Source organism: Pleurodeles waltl, chromosome 11, assembly GCF_031143425.1.
Source record: "Pleurodeles waltl isolate 20211129_DDA chromosome 11, aPleWal1.hap1.20221129, whole genome shotgun sequence".
In the NCBI taxonomy this organism is placed as follows: Eukaryota; Metazoa; Chordata; class Amphibia; order Caudata; family Salamandridae; genus Pleurodeles; species Pleurodeles waltl.
Genome location: NC_090450.1, coordinates 477220803 through 477240582, shown reverse-complemented (window position 1 = coordinate 477240582; position 19780 = coordinate 477220803). Strand labels below are relative to the sequence as shown.

The 19780-nt window shown below is 42.9% G+C and overlaps 1 protein-coding gene across 7 annotated transcripts in view; it reads left to right on the top strand.

The window, feature by feature from the left end:
- LOC138265795 (nuclear body protein SP140-like protein) overlaps positions 1-19780 on the top strand; it is a 637415-nt gene that overhangs the window by 125251 nt on the left and 492384 nt on the right. Inside the window, exon 3 of one of the 7 annotated variants that reach the window (XM_069213831.1) lies at positions 14126-14175. The exons of the other annotated variants lie outside the window; for them this stretch is intronic. The gene's annotated coding sequence lies outside the window, so the exon portion shown is untranslated. The remainder of the gene's footprint in view (positions 1-14125; positions 14176-19780) is intronic. 7 annotated transcript variants of the gene reach the window in all.

Here is a 19780-nt window from a genome sequence, read left to right as displayed (position 1 = left end):
TATTGGGCTAGTCGAAGCCCAAGATCCTGGATAGGGAAAAGTATATTGTGTTGTAGTTTGTCTGCTTAGTTTTGTGGTGTCAGTCGTGAGGTACCATTGAATGCACAATTGAGATAGGCAATTGTAAATTTGTTTTGAGAGCACAAACATTGATTGGTGCTAGTGGATCCTGTTGCGCAAAGGAGGAACTGCATTAATCAGGGTGATTTCCGCAGGTTGAGATTTTATACATGTATATGAGAGTAAGTTGGAACATGTTATTCCAGATGATTTCTTGTGTGATTGATTACTTTGAATTCTTTAGCAGAGCAGACAAAGGTTGAGTTATTGTCTTCCTTAGTTTTTTGCTTATTATGTTTGCTTAGCGTGGTGGAAAAATGTGTGCTTGTGAAAATTGTAAAGGAGAGTGAACTGGTGCAAGGAGTGAAAATTGTGTCCTAGTGCGCTGCGCTGGGATTGGATGGTTGGTGTAGGTTCTGCGCTGCTATTGGTTGTTGCGTCACTTTAAGCCACGCTTAACAAAAGGTGCCACACTGAGATTGGCTCTTAGTGCTAGAGAAACATTTGTAGTTACGAGAAACATCCTTGATTTGAAATAAAATTCCTGTTGTGATTGCTGAAATTGTTTATTAGAGATTTGATCAGGGGAGATGTGAGGGTTCCTGTTGAAAAAGATGAAGCGGTGCCACCAGAAAGCACGGCCTGTCACTATATGGCCGTAAATGTGTGGCTCCCCACGTGCATTAGGTTGAGTCAGTGGTACAATAGGACCAGAAAGGAAGATATATTGAGGTTTCCTCACTACGGCGCATTTAGGGGGCCATTATCACATGACGGTAAACACCGTGGGCCGCCGTGGGGACGATGGACAGAAGACCGCCATTGGCAGTGAAGAGAAACTTGCCATATAAGGATGCCAAAAACAGAATCCGCCAAAATTTCTGCTACCACCAGCCACTGCCAGGGCTTTATCGGCAGAGAGGCTGCCCATCCCACCCTGCCACCGCCAAGCACACAAATCCCCGCCCTCCAAATAATGGTGCACAAATCACGGCAGCGGTTAATGGATGTTGAATGACCTTTTCGCGGTTCAGACCGCCATGGCCAGCAATGGGACCCAACAGCAAGAAATGCACACATTGGCAAGTGTGAAACCCACATACCTGACACACATCCACAACACTATAAAACACGCACAGAAACACCCCACAATCCTTGCATCGCTAATAGGATAAGCCAGACTGACAACACAACACGTGGACACTGAACGCAACATCACACAACTCACAAACCCAGCCACACAACAGCACCCTCACCAATATCCACACAACACACCACCCAAAACACACACCATGTCACCCCCTAAGCACCCACCCTTCAAAGTAAGGGCGCTAAGAACAATGGTGGATGAGATACTCAAGGTCAAGCCACAAATCTTCGGGCACAGGTCCAGCACATACCCATTGCCAGAAAGATGGAGTTATGGCAGACTATAGTGAACAAGGTCAACGCAGTGGGAAACCATCCACGCATGAGGGATGACATCAGCAAGAGATGGAACGACCTGCGCGGGAAGGTGAGGTCAATGGCATCGAGGCACAACATTGCGGACCAGAAGACTGGGGGAGGACCCCCACCTACACCCCCGAATACACCGACTGGGAGGAAAAGGTACTGGCCATCCTGTACCCTGAGGGCCTCACTGGACTCATTGGAGGAATGGACTCGGGTAAGTCATCTACAATTACTCCATATCCACCGCACTTGTAATGCATGCACCACCTCACCCCTCCAACTACCACCAGGATCACACCCCACCCTGGCCTCAATCACCACATCCAGGCACCTTGCATGCCCACAAACCCACCAACAGGCCCACATCCCTCCCCCTGTGCACAGCCTCCCACCCCTGCAAGGTATCACAATGGCACTACAGCACCCACAATGCACCACTACATCCCATTCAAAATGCAATGGCAACCCCACAAAACATCCCTGCATGGCCCAACAGGGGAAACAGCTGCACAAAACAGGGCAGAGCTGTGCATCCTCATCCGAATTAGTAACTGTAACATACATGTCCATTCCTTCACACCAGCACCACCACCAATGCCACCCTGACGGAAAGGCCAAGGAGTGCCAGCGCCTGACGTGGAGACAGAGGCACCACTCAGGACACTGGGGAGGGAACTGTGGACATTAAGAAATACCCTGGCCTGTCACACAGTCCTGGACTGTCACCCTCCAGCAGCCTCACCCAGGACACCACTGACACCCCTACCACCCAGCCACCAACATCTGCGCATACCAAACGACCCCACACCAGTGTATCCAGGCCACAGACTGGTGGAACACAAGTACTTAGGCCACAGTCTCCACCTACCAACAGGCAGCATGACGATGGCCCCAGTACAAGTGGTACCCCTAGACCTGTGCAGGGGACCCAGGCACAGGGGTCTAGGCCCAGTGGAGGGTATCAGTGGCCCAGGGGGGAGGAGGCCAAAGGATGGATGCTGCAACCCAGAAGGTGATATCTGAGGTCCTGGGAGCACACCACCATATCCAAGACAGGATGGGCCAGATCCTGGCCACCCTGGAGCAGAGTCAAAGGCTGCAGATAACCCAGCATCAAGAGGCCATGGAGCAGTGGAAGCAACTCAATGCCACCATGGCCACTATTGCAGGGGTGCTGCAGCACCACCACCCAACCCAGCCTGAGAACCCACAAACCAGGAAGCCCCTACCACGACACAGACCAGTCATCAACCTCAGCAGCAGCAACTAGACTGCTGTCACTGTATAAGGACACACAGGAGACCAGCACCCCCTACCTGTGCAGCCCAGCACCAGACACTCAAACGGTCCCTCTGACCTAGATATGGCACAGGACCACCTCCCAAGACCAAGGCACCCTCAAAGAAGTGACTTTAACATGAACTGTCTCCCAAGTGTGCCACTGTGCTACTATCCTCACCGGCCAATAGCAACTCTACAACTTGCAAGGTACAGATGGACCTATACCCACTGCCACCAATCGCTGAGACCATGTACCCAGCTTGGACATCCACCATCAGCCCACTGCTTTTCACTGTAATGCACACCAATGCATTCCTGACAACAAATAAAACACATGTACACCAATTCCTATGTTCCCTGTCATTATGTTGAATTAATTGTGAGTGCATTTCCCAGTTAAATTCAATAATCAGGCCTTTATTGCAGGAATGGCACCCCATGCACAACATTGTGTGGAGTAAAGAGAAATGTACACTATGTTGGTTATCATGGCACATGGCACCTTAATTCATGTAACAGTGTCAATGACTACAGACCCCACATCCCCATAGTGAATAAGTCAGACTGACATTATGCAGTGCAAACAATATCAGTATAGTTGGATCAGTTGGTTCCTGGAGTGAACATCTTCCTCCTCTTCATCATCACCATCACTCTCATCCGCTCTCGGAGGAAGCAGGTCTGGATATACAGCACCCTCCTCCTCCAGTAGGGGGATAGATTTCCTCACAGTCACGTTGTGCAGCATCCAGCAGGCTACCACTATTCTACACACCTTCTCAGGGCCATCGCACAGGGATCCCTCAGAGAAATGGAGGCAACGGAATCTAGCCTTCCGAAGACCTATTGTATAGTGCGCTCGGTCACCATCCTAGTACGTCCATGGGCCTCATTGTAATTCCTCTATGCATCTGTCCTAGGATTCCTTACTGGTGTTGGGAGCCGATGCATGTTGGGGTAGCCAGAATCACCTGCAAAAGTGGGCAAAACAGGACTGTAACAAACTACCATCACTTGCAGTCAGCCTGGCTGTCAGCTATGTACAGAAAAAGTATCAAACACACTCACCTACAAGCCATCCTCTGTCCCGTTGTAGTTGTTCCATCATGTGAGGCACACTCCTGTTCCTCAGGACAAATGAATCATGGACTGATCCAGGGAACATGGCATTCACATGTGAAATGTATTGGTCTGCAGTACACACCAATTGTACGTTCATTGAGTGGAAGTTCTTCCTGTTTCTGTACACCTGTTCACTTGCTCTTGGGAGGATAAGAGCTATGTGGATGCCATCGATGGCACCTATCACATGGGAAATGTTAGAAAAGGCACAAAAGTCTGACTTGATGGCAGGGAGTTCAGCCCTTTGGGGAAACTTCACATATGTCTGCAGGTGTAGTACAAATGCATCCAGGAATTTGGACAGGAGAAGGCTAAACAATGGCTGTGAGAACCCTGCCCCCATGCCCACTGCCACCTGAAATGAGCTCGTGGCCAAGAAATGGAGTACAGAAAGCACTTGCACTTCAGTAGGGATGGCATGCTGATTCCGATTTGCCGGTCTCAGTACAGGATCCAGTAATGCACAAAGCTCATGGATAGTAAGTAGCACGAGTGAGTCTGTAGTTGATAATGATGTGATGTTCCACCAAGGTCTCCAAATCAACAGGAGGTCTGTACACAGATGGGGCCCTCACTTGCCACATGGGTCTGTACCTAGGAGGAGTGGAGAACACATGTGAGGATACACATTAATTTGCACAACCTGTTGTATATAAAACACTGCTGTACAACATGTAGGTTACACACAAGCATTGTAGGATGCACAACTGAAATGACATGTTTGAACTGGTATGCCTGGACTGCTGTGGGCAGAAGTAGTCATTTGGGCATGCGATTGAGGACTGGGGTCCATAGGACCTGCATGGGGCCCATGACCAGGAAACATCTGCGTAGTACTTGCAAAATGGCAGCCCCCTGCTATACAGATATGTAGCAGTGGAAGTGACCTCATACCACTAGCGGTTGTTGTTATGGCCTAAGGCGGTGTTTACCGCCGTGCACCCATTCATTGCTTACCATAATTGTCACTGGGGAGTATGGACCTATCATGATCGCCACTGGCGGTGACGGTGCCCACTGCCGCGGAGCGTATGCCATTTCGTCACCCCAGGTTCACTTGACTCCCCAATTCTGTGCATGGAAGTACTCCACTGAGTGTGCTGTTGTGTCCTGACTCTGGTTACTCAAATGGCAAGAGTTACAGTTGAAAGGGCCCTGACCTTCACCACGGAGGAGCTGGTGGACGTGGTCCTACCCCTCTATGCCAAGTTATATGGGCGACCAGAGGTGCAGGTGAGTAGGCAGATGGTGTGCATGGATGGGTGTGATGGTGGTGGATGCCTATATGCATGTGTGCATGATTTGTAACTGCACAGGCGTTGAATGTTTGACAATTAGCGTGAGTGAGGTGGTGAAATGGTGTTGTTAAGTGTCCGTCCCATAGGGAACGTATAGCCAGAGGTATCAAATGGGCATTGTCTGACCTCTGTCCCCTACAGGTCAGTGCCCATCAGAAGAGGGGATTCTGGCAGGCCATCACCAAGGAAGTGTGGACCCTGGGGGTCTACAACCGACGGAGCACCCACTGCAGGAAGCAGTGGGAGGACTTTGCAAACTGGGCCTCACAGTGCTTCCTGGCCGAGCGCCGCAGATCCTCTCACCACTTCCTGATAGGGATTCTAGTGATGACTTTTCAAATGTGCTGTTGTCAACCCCTCCACCACCTTATAACGTGGCTCCTCTAGAAGGGATGACTTTTGCTGACATGGGTGGGAACTCTGAAAGACCCACCTCCCTTGTGAATCTCAATCAGTATTATAATGGGAGGAACTCCGGGAATTTGAGCTCTTGTGACTTCCTGTACTCCAAATGCTGCAGGTGCAGTTACTATCTCTGTCACTATTGGTCCTACAGTTCTCCTGTATAAACCAGAGTCATACGGAGGTATGACACACTCTTTGGCAGTTTCTACTGGACCAAGTACATCAGTCACAGCTCCTTTGCCCCTGATCCAGGGAGGAATGGGAAGCACTCCTTCAGTCCAGACTAAAGTACCCCGACCATATAATGCCCCTGTGCCTTAAACATTGAGTACAACAGGGCTCACTCCTATGGAGTAGCCTGCCCCGATACTTCAAAGCCCCAACACAACCATTTGACGTTCACCCTGGTGTATTTTAAGCAGCATTCTCAGGGAAGGGTAACGTTTAATACCCCTAGAGTCCAGTATTGCACAAATTCACAAGAGGTAGAGGAACTGGTTAGGTTCTGCAATGGGTCCCCTACTGGTTGTGAAGGTTCAGCGCTAGACAGGAAAGTCTAGTCTCCAGAAAGGGAGCTGCCCGCAGATGTGGTCAGACTAAAACTTTAAGTGAAGTGATTCTAGGAAATGGAACACTGACATAATATCAATGTAAACAATACCAAAACACAAAATATGGGAAATTAAATATTGTTAACAAAAATAACGACTAACTGTACTTAAAAAACACAAATATTGAGGACACACATATCATAAAAAATTTCAATTTTACCTATATCAAAAACAAAAGTCTCAGAAACAAAATTATTGTTACCTTCAATTAAATATATACTATATCAACAATATGGATTCACACAATATCAATATTTACCATTCACCCCATAAAGCCTATACATTTAAGATGTTAACGATACAACCCCACAAAAAATAGCATTAACTAAAAACAATTAAACAGCAGCCTAAATATCAATAAATATATGTATAAATAAATGTATGTCCAAAAATATCAAACTATTTATCATACATCAAATATAAAACCTAAATCAGAGTTTACCAAAGAAGGACTCACCTGATGAAAAAAATTCAAACTAAACTAAACCAACCAGTAAAATAAAACTATAAACAACTTTAACCAATAAAATCAAACAAATTATTAAATCAACAATGTAAAAGGCAAACTAAACAACTGAATGCTGCAAAAACAACAAACGCTGCAATACGAGGAAACTGCCGGATTTTCTCACCAGACCAATAAAGAGTAAATATACACATCTCAGAAACTACCTAACCAAGTAAGTAAAACTTATATTTAAGCTAAAATATAATTGGCATTGAACTTAAAAATGTAACAAATCAAATAAATATTAACAGACTCTCCAACTTCTATCTCTTTATGTAGACTTCCTAAAAAAAAACTATATATATAAGAAAGTAAGTATACCTAAATTAATAAATAAGTATAACCTGACCCAAGTAGTGAGCAAAAATAAACCTAATGACGTGTACCAACAAATTAACATTTAAAATGAAACTTTTTTTTGTATCCAAAAGAAAACTCCTGCTCCACATTAGAATACCTACAACGGAAAAGCAGCAAAACCGTGTGAAACATCCAAACAGGACATACATGTCAGTGTACAAAACAGAAGTAGTTGCATTTTGTTTACATGTTAATAACAAACGTACAAAAGTTAAAAAATATAATATACATTTATACTATTACACTACTTTCAGATCAAATGACAGAGGTTGCTAAAATGATCCCTTCACAGAAAGGAAAGCAGTTACCAAATCACATGGGCTACACCTACAACCAAGAAAGTGCATCATCAGAAAATATAAACTAGAAATATACTAACTATTATTCTAATGCATGCTATGGGAGGGCAACTACAAAATATCATGTTGTAATATACATAAAAGAGCACAACCAACCCACAAATGTGACAGAAATAGAAAGTATAGAGATATTACAGGATATAAGAGAGGCAAGCACTAGCTCCCAGGAATCCATCAGCAAAATCCTAAAAGATATACTACCTAAAGCCCACAAACACAGAACATGGCCAGTACCACCTTCCCACTTTAAAACGTTTAATTGCACGAACTAGAAAAAGCCCCAGTGATACCCCACCTGCCCCTAGAAGATACCAAGACATGCACATACCTCAACATTTAACAATGACACTTAATGAAGGACATTTCCTTTTAGATGGCAGCCTAAATAATGAGGAAAACCCTAATATTCTTTACAACAGAGAACTTAAAACTTAGCCAAAGTCAAACCTAGATGATGGATGGAACTTTAGAAAATGTGTCCTATACCAGCCACTCAGATATGCACCATACGTGGTAAATATCAAAACACAAAAATCCCTTTATATATGCCTTACTACCAAATAACAAAACCAGAGCTCACTACAATCTCTTAAACCATATAAAACCTAAAACAAATAGCAATTACCCCAAGAAATAATCATAAACCTTGAGCAAGCCATAATTCAAATCATTCTAAACATTTACCCTCACACAACCATACAGGGCTGTTACTATAATTTCAGTCAGTGTATAGGCATACACCTCTCACTAAGTGTAGAATATTCTACAGACAGAAAATTTGCCTTTGAAATTAAAAACAAAATGATACAACTAGCCTATGTTCCTGTCACAGAAATAGCCAAACATTACAATGTAATAACAGACAGCCCTTTCTTCCAACAAAATTAAAACAAACTTAGCGCCTCAGTACGAGTCTGGAGTTCTTCAGACTGCCAGACTGGCAGTGTCGGTCGGACCATCGCATCTTTGACGGTCTGGCTACCAAATTACGACTTTGGTGGTCGGACCGCCAAAGGACCACTGTCCCCGCCGGGAACATAGTTTTCCATGGCATGATGATCGTTGGGCTTATAATCAGCCATACCAGCGCTGAACTCAGCACCACCATGCTGATTACAACCCCCCTTTCCGACAGCCTTTTCATGGCTGGGACCCTGCCTTAAAAAAGGCTAGTGGAACGGTAGTGCAGGGGGCCACAGGAGTGGCCCTGCACTGCCCAAGACCATGTTTTGACAGGCAGTATGCGTTCCGAGGGTGCTGATCGGCCCCCTCTGTGTTATGAGATAGCACGTGATAGTACTATCTCGTAGTACTGATCCCGCTGGACTGACTGGTGGGAACGCTCTATTTCAAGGTTTCCACCGGTCAGTGGAAACCTTATAATAGGGCAGGGGGGATGCCACTGTGAGTTTCGCAATCCGCCAAACTTCTAATGAGCTCCTTAGTCACCAATGGACTATTTTGAAGACACTTGTGTTGGCACAATACATTGATTAAGACACAGATGCCAACCCAAATTCCAAATACCATGTTACAATGTCTATGACAGCACCTTGCATAGGAAGCCAAAACAAACTGAAGTGGAAGGATGGCCCAACTCCTTAAAATCCACACTAGGCAGACTTCAACCTACACTCTACAAATTTATAGACGCATTACAAAAAGAGCAAAGCTACCAAGAACTCCAAATGGAGCGATCTGTTAGCCAAATTACCCCTAAACTTAGCAAACAAACCAAAAGAATGTGCAATATTCTACAATTTAAAGTCAAACTCTTCATAAATATCAAAGGTGTGGATTACCTAGATACCATATCCAAAAGTATATTATCAAATAAATAGTAACCTACCAAAGTCCTCAAAAACTATGACAAAGTCTAAACCAACATACCAGACCTTTTTTTAAATATAACAAATTTAATATTATGAGTTCAGTCACACAATTATTTTGAATCCCATTGTAAATAAAACCAATAATACAATTATATATCAATTATTAAAAAATAACGTATCCATCACTAACTACAATAGTTTAAAGCAAACTCTGTCACATAAAATAATTACATGCATAAACCAAACAATTCCACATAACTGTCATATAATTTTGACATATATCACGTTTCCCACCCAAAGGAAATTAAAGAAATTAAACTTACTGTTCTGCAGCTCTGTATCTATGCAAAACAAAATTACTCCACCGAAAGTGAGGTAAATAAGATCACAAAGTACCCCCCCAAAATGCAAAATATAGCAAATGCAATAGAAATTTGTAGAAGCAATCCAAAGTATCTAGGATCCATAAAAAACCTACAAACAGGTTTTTGTTTTAAAAGAAACGTTCCAGGAATCCTGGAAAAAAAGGTAATCAAAGTAAAAAACAATGGTTTATTATGAACCAACAGTGAATTCTTTAAAAAAAACTGCAAATGCCCATAGGACATAGTCGTAAACAAAAACCTGTAAAGTAAGTTAAAAATGCCCACTCTCAAAACACATTACATTACCAAAAATACAATTATATTACAGTCAATAATCAAAATATAACTAACATCACACAATTTAACATTACCTAAATAGTGTACGAAAATGCAAAACTACAAACTAATAAAAACCACTAACATTAATATATCTAAATACACAAACCCACAGACAGCACAATAACTAACCTCTGCACTTTCATCCCAAATCCCCTTTATCATCTAAACCCTTAAAAATGTGTAAAAGAAATGACTTACCTGTTCTGACAAACAGCAGTATCTTACATGACCTGGTTTTCGGAAAAACAAACTAAAAATAAGACAAATAGATTACAAAATAGAAGGCAGCGGTTAAAGAAATGTCTGCTAAATGAAGCTAAAAAAGGCAATCTCCCCATAGAAATAATGGGAAATATTGGAAACATGTTGATTAAATGTTTTTAAAAAATGTAAAAAATATTTAAAAGGTAAAGCACATCAAACAAAGTTATAAAAATATGAAAACTATGTAAAGTATAAACTAAATAATGGTATAAAATCCATGCAATTATTTAATATATACTTATAAAACATGTTAACATAATGTTGAAAATATTTATATGAAAAAGTTAAGAAGTGTTAAAAATGTGTTAGGTAGAAGTTAAAAATGTACAACATACAATTGTATATAAATATACTTCTCCTTTTTTATTAAAACACATAATGGAAAAATTTGTTTTTACTTACATTTATATAATTGTTTTTTATTTGAAGTATAAATGATTAAACATGTAAAAAATATGCAATACGTACAAATTGAAACCATGAATAAAGCTAGAAAAATATGTGACATGTCTTTCTTATCCAAAAAAGTAATTAATAATATTATTAGTTACAAGCATACTATTTTTTTATATTTCTAATCACCAACAATAATAATTAAATAGCAAAAAGCATTTCTACTTGAGAAATAAAAGTAAAATTAATGTGATTTGAATAAAAGTATAAAATTAAATCATCACACTCCAAGAAAAATCACTTTAAAAATGTTAGCCACTAAAGGGGTGACATTTCCTATTCCCACCCCAGTCCAACTGTATTGGTAGAAGGTGTTGGACACTAGAGGGGTGACATATACTATTCCCACTTCAAGCTAAGCCAATTTGGGCAAGAACTTGGGCACTAAACGGGTGACATTTACTATTCCCACTCCAATTTAACCAGTTTGGGGAAGGCATTGGACATTAATGGGGTGACATTTATTATTCCCAGGCCAATCTAACAATATCTGGGTAGGTGTTGGACACTAAAGAGGTAACATTTACTATTCCCACTCCAATGTAAACAAATTTAAGGAAGTTGTTGGACAATAAAGGGGTGACATTTACTATTCCCACTCCAACCTAAACCAATTTGCGGAATTTGTTGGGCACTTAGGGGGTGACATTTACTATCCCAAATCCAATTTAAACCAACAGTGAAACCAATCTGGGTAAGGCGTTAGACACTAAAGGAGTAGAACTTACTATTCCCACTCTAATTTGAACCAATTTGGGTAATGTGTTGGACACTAAATGGTTGACATTTACTGTTCCCGCTCCAATCTAATCGTATTGGAAGAAGGTGTTGGACACTAAAGGGGTGGCATTTACTATTCCCATGCCAATCTAAGACTATTTGAAGAAGGTGTTGGATGCTAAAGGTGTGAAATTTTCAATATCCACTTCATAATAAAACATTTTACACAGGGTAATAAAAATTAAGGGCCTGATTACGACATTGCAGTCCTAGGACCGTCAATGTCGTGGTGGCAGTTGGACTGCTGCAATCCAATTGGTCTGACCTCCACATTATGACCCTGGCAGTTGCACCGCTGTGCCCTCCAGAAACATGGTTCCTGACGGGCTTACGGCGGTCAGAGTCATGGTCAGCACTGGCAGCGCTGAGTTCAGCGCCACTGCACTAATCACAAGTCCAATATCTGGCAGCCTTTTCATGGCGGGGATCCCTACATAAAAAGGCTGGTGGCAGCACAGTGAAGGGGACCACAGTGGGCCTCTGCATTGCCTATGCTCATGGCATGGGTAATGAAGGGGCCCCTTGACCAGCACCCTCGGAATGCACACTGTCTGCTTTGCAGACAGTGCTCATTTCGAGGGTGCTGGTATTCTACCCTTAAGGGAGGCGAGACCAATACCATAGCACTGTTCCCACCAGTCAGCCCAGTGGGAACGTCATAATACGGCGGGGGCATGGCAGCCGGGTTGAGGGCCACCTCATCCCCGTGAGTTTGGCTGTTGGCTCATCCGACCACCAAACTCATAATGACCCCAAAATATTTTATATACACAATCAATACTCCATATTCACACATTTTTTATATTACATTTGATAAATATTATCTAAAAAACACACTATTGTAAACTACAACTGTTACATACATATTTAAAATTTAAAATTAATATTTTAATTACCATTATAAGTAATACATATTTACCACCCATAATAAACTTTAAACAATAAACTGAAAATAAAATCATGATATGAAATTAACAAACATAAATTTGAAAATATTTAAATAATGTTTTTATTTTAAAAAATGTAAAAGAAAAATACATTAAAATTTAAAAACAAAACAATTATATGTTTGTACTATTTTGCATATAAAAGGTTTTGAAATTTGATTTATGATATTATTTTTTCCTATTTTAAAAAAACATTTAATGCTATTAATGTGTATTTTAACATCAAATTAAAATTATTAAAAATATTAATATAAGAAAATAAATGTAAAAACGATAAATTATTAATTTGCATAACTTTAAAATTATTAACCAAATTGTAAATGACTTATTTTTTAAAATTCTCCCCACTCTTCTGCCCTAAAAACCCAATGCCCAGTACTAAATAAAAGTGTTCAACAATTAATTATATACATTAATACAACTCAAAATACAAATTTTAATAATTTCATAACTTGAAAATTATCTCACTAAAAACAAATAAAAAAATAATATACATATACAGTCAAACATACTACAGTAAATCACATACTAATGAACACTTGCAAACTATATTATAATCAACCGTATTTGCTACATTCTGTTACGACTCTGCCGTCCCATCTCTAGGGGGCGCTGTAAAAGCACTATCTGTAGCCTGGAAATCGTCATTAACACTCACCCAGAGTCCTTTTCTGATTCCTGTGTGCTTCCCTTTTCAATATGGCATGCTATAGAAGAACTACATTTGCTCCCATGGACTTCAGGTTCCATAACCCACTGTATGGTAGTCGGTAAGACCTGTAATCTGCTGTCCTTTGCTTCCTATGGGAAAAGTCTGGTTGTTCCTTTTTCTTGGATTCTCTCCTCCAAGACTTGTGAGAGTCTGAAACTGCACACACCTGTGACCTCTCTTGTGCAGCCCAGCCATGTGACTCCACCCTGGGCTTGCTGCTGCCTGGAACTGCTTATAATCTGCCATTTCCTGAAGCTCCTCGTTTGTGCATTGGAGTTCGATTCCTTTGTGTACCAGACCACTTGTTGGATTGTGTTTCAGTCCTGTTCCTGTTCTGCTTCAGCTTGAACCTGCTCTCTGTTTTCCCGGTCCTGTTCCTGCTTGTTCCAACCAGAGTCTGCTCCCTGTTTCTTAGCCTTGTTCCTGTTTGTTTCAGCCAGAGCATGCTTTCTGTTTCCCAGCCCTGTTCCTCCTTGTTCCAGCTCTCTGTTTCCCAGTCCTTTTCTTGCTTGTTTCAGCCAGAGCCTGTTCTCTGTTTGCCAGTTCTGTTCCTGCTTGTTCCGGCTAGATACTGTTCTCTGTTTCCCAGCCCTGTTCCTGCTTGTTCCAGCTCCCTGTATTCCAGTCCTGTTCTTTCTTGTTCTAGCCAGAGCCTGCTCTCTGGTTCCCAGTCCTGTTCCTGCTTGTTCCAGGTAGAGCCTGCTCCTTGTTTTTCCATTCCAGTTCCTGCCTTTGCTTCAGCCTGTTCCCTGTTCCTGCCTTTGCCTCCTAGTTTGTTCCTTCTGTTTCTGTTTCCTCTTGGGTTATCATGTCTGGTAAGTGTACTTTCATTCCTCACCTGTGTATAAGTGTTTTCCTTTGCATTGGGGTTGGCTCCTGGTTTCTAGGAGGCAATTCCAGCCCCCATCCTTTGTCTAGTGTTGTATGTGGTCTTTAGTGCCTAACAGTGACAGTGTGCTATTACTGTTTTCCAGGAATCGCCACTGTGTTTGCAGCTGGACCCACAAGGGCTAGTCCTGTGTATGTAAGTACAATCCTTGTTTGTGCCCTAAGGGTCCAGAGACAGAATCCCTTCTGCTGCCTCCTTGCTATGGGGCTTGTGGGGTGACTATCTGTAACAGTGATCTCCACAGAGGCATTGACTTTCCCTGTTGCTGTGGGAAGTTCTGAGCCCTACCCTGTGTACAACCTTAGTGATAACCCCAGCGTGTTTCTCAATTACTGATCCGTTCCTTGTTTGTTCACACTAAGGTTGCTCTGCCTTCACTTTCCTGTTGTCTGTGCTTTACCATAGCTATCCTTTCCCCATGTATGCCTTTAGCTGCTCTTCTGCTCTGGTACACTACTTCGTTGGGAGGTATTCTGTGACCACTGGGGGTGTCCCAACCAGAGTCCTGACTAGACCCACCAAAAACTGTGACATATTCCTATTTTTTATAACAATATTAAAAACAACACTAAAAACAATATTTTTACCTTTGATATTCCTGTTGATTACATTTTATATATGCCAATATTCTTGACACAATATTTTTGTATCACAATATTTTTTTCTGATATTTTGTCCTAACACCTTGGAAATCTTGACCCTTCTTGTTTAGATGCTTACCTGAAAAATTAACTCATATACATGTGTAAGGATGTTACAAAACGTGCAGGGCAAACTCATGACACGCTGTCTGAATTGGCCTGATTGCACAAAACAGATCTAAATAGAACAAAATCCTTAAAGAAGAGTTACTGCATGTGTTTTGATGAAGTTAACAATAAGAAGTATGAGGATGCCAGGAATAAAATAGCAAATTAAGGAATTGATAAGTAATACATAGAAGTGGAATGAGATAAATAAGTAGGATGGCAGGCGGGCTAAAAAGAAAAACCAGAAGAAGGTTAAGGTAGTATTTACCACAGGGAACAAGGGCGAGCCACCTCCATCTTCACTGGACGAGGAGGGGGCTCAGAATTTCCAGTTAAGAGAAGTGACTGGCAGAGATTACATTTACATACCTTGGAGTAGAGATGAGCTTGCTGCATTTACAAATGATTTCCTAAAATTGAGGGAAAGCCCAGTATTGTGGTATACTCAAGTTGACCGATTTGTTAAAATTTCTCAAGTATTATGAGTGGATTTGAATACTCTTTCAGATATTGTGGTACTAAGTGATTTGTGGACCGAATGTAAAGTGGCTATAAAGTGGCCAGAAAAAGAGCCTCAACGGAAACCAATAACTCATGTTATGTTACACTGTGATAATGGAGAATTATTAACAGGTGGCTACATTTTTTAAAGGGAAGGTGCCCGCAAGGACATTGATTGGGTCAAAGTTGACAGAACCACTCAAGAATCTAAAGAGGCCAGAGATGCCTTAATATTTATACATACTGACGCCACAAGATACTGGGACTCTTATCCTCTCTATTACTCTACACAAAGATTTGGTGCTCACTCACCCTTAGGGACACAAATGAGATTGATCGGATTACTTTCCTGTGATTGAATCAATGCTTAAAAGTTTCAAGAGGAGGACAAAGAAAACACTAATTTAGATTGTTCTTCTTGGTAATTCTTATGAAAGCCATGATGAAGTCCATGAGAGCAAATCCTCTCACAGGATGAAACACGTGTTGGCTGTTGGCTGCTGCTGTAATGGACATCATATTCCAAGAATAAATTGAAATAATCTGTGATTATTCTAGTCGGTTTTATGTTTGAGGATTGTGAACAAGACACCAAAATAAGGACACAAGGACAAATGTATTTGTGATTCACGAGTGCCCTGACATTTGTTTTCGCTTGTGGTACTAAGTGATTTGTGGGCCGAATGTAAAGTGGCTATAAAGTGGCCAGAAAAAGAGCCTCAACGGAAACCAATAACTCATGTTATGCCACACTGTGATAATGGAGAATTAGTAATAGGTGGTTACATTTTTTAAAGGGAAGGTGCCCGCAAGGACATTGATTGGGTCAAAGTTGACAGAACCACTCAAGAATCTAAAGAAGCCAGAGATGCTTTTTATGGGAGGTTGTTGCAAGTGTTCCAGCAGCATTGCGGGATGGAAAATCCAGTGAGCAAGGATATGGGGAGTTTTGTGTCCCGGTCTGTGACAGAAATTGCTGTCTGAAATTAGCTTGATGATTCAGCAGCATTTGATGTTTTGGCAGAATAAGTTGATTGATGAGATCTTGACAGATGCAAAATGTTGCAGTGATGAATTGGACATGAAACAGAAGCGGTTAAAGGAAAAGTTCATCCTGGTCCAGATGAAGGTGGCACAAAGGGAAGGTCAGAATCAGTCACTTGCAGGAAATGTTAGCAGTGTGTAAGATGGTGTGTACCAGCAAGGAGGACTTATGATACAGGGTGGAAATGGTGCTCCATAGGGTAAAGATTGTGGCTTCCCCATTGACCAGAGTACTTGGATTGATGTGGCTACTTTAAAGAAGTCTAAACCTTGTCATTATTGTAACAGGTTCGGGCATTGGAAGAGGGAATGTCACCTCAACCCCAATTAGGGAGTTAACTATAGTCGGGTTCAAGGTAACCCAGAACAGCCACAGAACCTGCTGAGGCCAAGGATCCAAGATCCTGTTCTGCCCCAAGCTCAAGTGATGCAGGTCTCTAAAGCCCCTATGCCTCAGCAGAATGTAAATGGTTCTAGATTTAGATGCCCCCACATCAAGTATGCCTTTGTTACTCATAGACTTGCAGTTCACTCCATGAGATAGGGTGCCAACAGCATGAGTAAACACATAGGCCTGGCTACATCTCTGAACCACTGCAGTATAAAGCTAAATTGTTTCCTTTCTCCCAAAGAGTAAGATGTTTGGAAGGAAAATGGCCAAAATGGGACACCACAACATCTATGTGTTGTTGCCTTCCACATGCAAATGTCTCTTTCGAGATCACATTGCTCTCCATCATTAACATCCTCTCTGTGCAGGACCAAGGACACAAAAACGTACAAAATGCACAAAACTCTCACAATTGTGGACACATTCCAGTCTGTTGCTTACAATACAGTTAGACAAAGAAATCAATGATGCCAATCACAGACTGGCTTACATGCACATTTTTGACCAGTGTCTGTCAACATAAAGTATCATAAGTGTGCTGGAGAAACTGCATTCAAACATGTGTCAGATAAGGAATAATATCGCTGTGCACAGAATATCCAAACTTGCAGTGCAGATGCACATTCTAAAATTGTCATAGCACCAACTTAGAAATGTCAAGTCTGATATATCAGCTGCTTCACAATTGTACAGTTTGCCATAGTAACCCCTAAGGAGGCCTACATTCACTACACACATTAGTGACGTACCATCACGTATCACCCAATCATGACCTGGGGCATGTTTTGAGAAACTGCCCCTTATGTCATTGTGAAAATGCTGGCGGTCCCTTTCTTTGCATGCAGCTATGTGTCAGCTCACAACAGTAATTGCCGTGGGAGGAGGAATCAAGCTCCGGTTAATCCACTGCAAGGATGTGGGCCATCAGGGGGGCCAAGGTGAGGCACACCAGCCTGGATAGCTGGAAGGACAGCCCAACTTGGATTTTGATCTATTTTCTGGTAGCACAATGCAGGTCCTCCCACCGCTTCTGACAGTGCAGGCCATGCCGCTTGTGGAGCCCCAGCGTCCGCACCTTATTTGCAATGGCCTTCCATATCTCCCACTTTTGATGGCTGTTTCCGAAGTAAGTGGTGAAAAGGCCGCACCTGCTGGACCAGACGGGTGAGTGTCTGGCTGGCTCTCTGCTGGGGCAGTGTGCGTGTTCGACTACTGGGCCCGGGATCTCCTGGGAAGTCGCAAGTCTGACGAGTTGCTGACGCCTGATGCCACGCCATGCTATGCTGCGTTGAGGAGCGGGCAAGGAAACCGCCAGGAACCCACAGAGGCTGCGGGGGAAGCACTGGTGACGGGGCGCCATGCGCGACCTTGAGCGCGGCAAATTGGAGCCCCTCGGACCTACCAGCTCAGGAGCTGTGGAGACCACGGGAGAGGCGCTGGTGGTGTGGCGCTGAGGGGGCTGGGATGCAACGTGCAGGGGCTGACCCCTCCTTTTTGCAACGGGACCCACCCACTGGGTCGGAAGCCACAAAGAAGAATTGGTGACATCAGCAGGACACCAGCGGTGACAGCTTGGGACAGTGCACGGCCGCAGGCTGCAGGTGTAGCAGGCTGTGAGTGGTACAGGCTGCGACCCCTGGTACTTTCTCCCCCACAGGGGGCTGGCTCATTGCCCCGCCATAGGATTCACCTGCCCACTGCTGGCCCCCTTAATTGCTGCCTGCGCTCACTGATCCTTCATCTTCGGGGAGTTGGGGCAGGCGCCCTTTCCCCGTCCGGGCTGCCAGGTTGAGTGGTGTGTCCCTGAGGGACCCGGATGCTTTTTCACCCCGACTGTCGTTTTGGGCCTGCTTTGCAAGAGTAGAGTCACCAGGCACCCAGAGGGGTTGTAGAGATGCCACAGGAGCTACAAGGTACTGTTGGTCTTCTTAAACATCACTACAATTATTCTTTCCTCTCATATGGTCACCCTCTTTGCTCTAATCATCTTTGGAAAGCCTCATCATCCAACAGAACAGGGCGCCCAGAGAGGTTGCAGGGATGCCGCGGGAGCAAACAATGTACTGTTGATCTCCTATATCACTACCCCCATTATTCTCTGGCCACCCCCTCTGCTCTAATTATCTTTGGAAGTTCTCATCATCTAACAGAACATTCTCCATTTTAAAACAAGTGAAACACCCAACATTGTATCGTGGGGCACAATGGCTGCAAATTTTTTTAGATCCGGGCGATTGCTTCCGGGGAGATCCTGTTCCAAAACAAAATCCAATCCTTTGTGTAATAAAGCCACAAATACTTTAGGCCTAAAGTGCCGAAATCAAATCTTTTCCCTATGGGACAAAGAGAAGGCCCTCTAATCCTTCAAAGCCTGGTCTTCCAGACTGCAAGGTCTTTCCTCCATCAGAAGAACCCCTTCTTTCTTGTCCTTATCCCAAGGAATCAGTCCTCCCTCACGTTCTGGCAGATCCAAACGGGAGCCCAGTCACGTCTCACACATCTTCCTTTATCCTTGAGCCTTTGGCTTTCTGTAAAGTTTCTTTGCCTTCTCCAAGTACAGCCCCTCCATTAAATCATGATTTAACCAGCCTGGCCTTTGTAAAGGAAATCTCATCTCTTGAACTTGACATTGACGCTCCTTTTTCACGCACTGGCCCAGAAAATCTTCTTGTCGACTTCACCCTCCCTGATCTCAATTTAGAACTCCTTCAAAGATATGGGTCCCACCAGGAAGCAAAATCTCCCCCGCCATCTCCTTTACTTCCATCCACGGGTTTGCGGCTTTTAAGTAGCACACCCTCCAACGATTCCTCACTATGTTCTCACCTTTCAGCGACACCCAACCTGAGTCTAAACGTTAACCCTTTAAACAGTAACCCTGATCAAAATGTTTTGGTCTCCTTTTCGCTCTTAAGCTTAAAGCGTCTTTTATCTTCTATTTTGAACTTTCTAGAAAAATTGGTTGGAGGATCTGACTGCATTTTTGATTTGGTAATGGCCATTCTAAAAGAAATGACAGCTGGCAAGGGAGTAAATCCTGGATTTTTCATGCAAC